The 1,581-nt window shown below is 37.7% G+C and overlaps 1 pseudogene; it reads left to right on the forward strand.

Moving 5' to 3' along the window:
- Nucleotides 1-1,278: 1,278 nt before the first annotated feature.
- The window catches only part of LOC101590087, a 2,663-nt pseudogene continuing 2,360 nt past the window's right edge, over nucleotides 1,279-1,581 (forward strand).

The raw sequence follows: 1,581 nt of genomic DNA on the forward strand, positions 1-1,581 counted from the left end.
CTTCTGATCCATAAAAGCTCACACCACAAATAATTATTTGTCTCAAAGTACCTCTTGCCTCCAGATTAACATCGAATGATTTAGCAATATTAATTGTGAGGGGCCAGTCAAATAGTTCAATGGATTAAGTGCCTACATGCAGGTAGAGTGGCCACTGGTTCAATCCGAAGGCCTAGAGTACCCACCCCAACCCCAGTGCTCCTTGAAATGGCAATTGAAACGGCACAGTAGCGAACGCCTATAATCCCAGCTCTTGGGAGGCTGTAAAGTGGTAGATCACTAGAAGTCTGATCTATTACTGATCCCTGAGCACCCTGTAGACACTTCTCTAAAAACATACACGCAGAAAAAAAGAAAACAAAAGAAAAATTTACAAAAGTGGATATTCACTGTGTCTGGCATGCATAATCATTCAGCGGTCTTACAAAACAGAAGGTACTACAATAATGTTTGTAAAAACAATGAGGACACTTTATAAAACATAATAAAGAAATGAAATGTTAACACTTCATTTTCATTTTTATTAGTGCTACTTAGTACTACAGAATGGCGTGCTTTGTTTGGTTTACTGTGTGCATTTAGCCTATCTTCATCTCTTTCAACCCCATCCACCCTTCTTCCTTTTCCTTTACCGTCCCAGTGAAGACTCCCGAGTGACAAAATTGTACATTCTGGTTCCTTGCCACCCCTCATTAGGAATTTGTACTTACTTTTCTCAGTCACATAGGAGAAAACATGACATCTCACTATTCAGTCCTAATATTTTTACTTACCTTACTGCTTTCCTGCAGGTAGATCTATTTTTCCCAAAATTGACATGATTTCTTTCTATACAGCTGAAAAAAAATTGAGATTTATTTTTTCTAGAAAAAAGTAAAAATAAAACAAGTCGATAACAGTTTCTAATTACTACACCATCTACATTGGTCTGATACCAGTTAAATGCATCTAATCAACTATATGGAAACACTTGGGTAGTTCCCAGAGACATAATGGAAATTGCCTGAAGAGCTTGGCCCTGCACTGAGCAGTGATGAAAGCATAGGGGGCCAGGCACACTACTCTTCCAGCAGCAGGGGCACAGAAATTGGTGTAGCAGCCCTAACACAACTGGGTAACTTTACTTTTTATGTATTTGATTCTTGCAGGGTCTCACCATGTGGTTACAACTCTTAGAGAGTGATCCTTGACTGACCCTGTCAGATACAAAAGTTACATTCTTTGTTATATAGGACTTACTTTATCTTGGTCTTAACCATTCAGCAGAAAAGTATAGAAATGAGGTATTAAAAGTAAAGCCATGTGACTATGCTGAGTTGTGGAAGGCACAAATCATCTGATTCAGACATTGCCAGTTCTGTGGATAACGTGCTACTATTGTGGAATACTGGACTATATTGGAATATTTTACTGAATCCATACACCTACAATATTTGAATGGCAATGGAATACCCATCTCTGACAAACCTGAACAAAAAAAGTGATATAAATGAAGGACAATTTTGAATCTGCATCTACAAAATAGGATAGATGTACAGCTACTTTCTCTTAATTGAATAAGAAGAAAGATCTGTACTAATA

The sequence above is a fragment of the Octodon degus genome, unplaced genomic scaffold, assembly GCF_000260255.1.
Source record: "Octodon degus isolate 3935 unplaced genomic scaffold, OctDeg1.0 scaffold00526, whole genome shotgun sequence".
NCBI classification, from domain to species: domain Eukaryota; kingdom Metazoa; phylum Chordata; class Mammalia; order Rodentia; family Octodontidae; genus Octodon; species Octodon degus.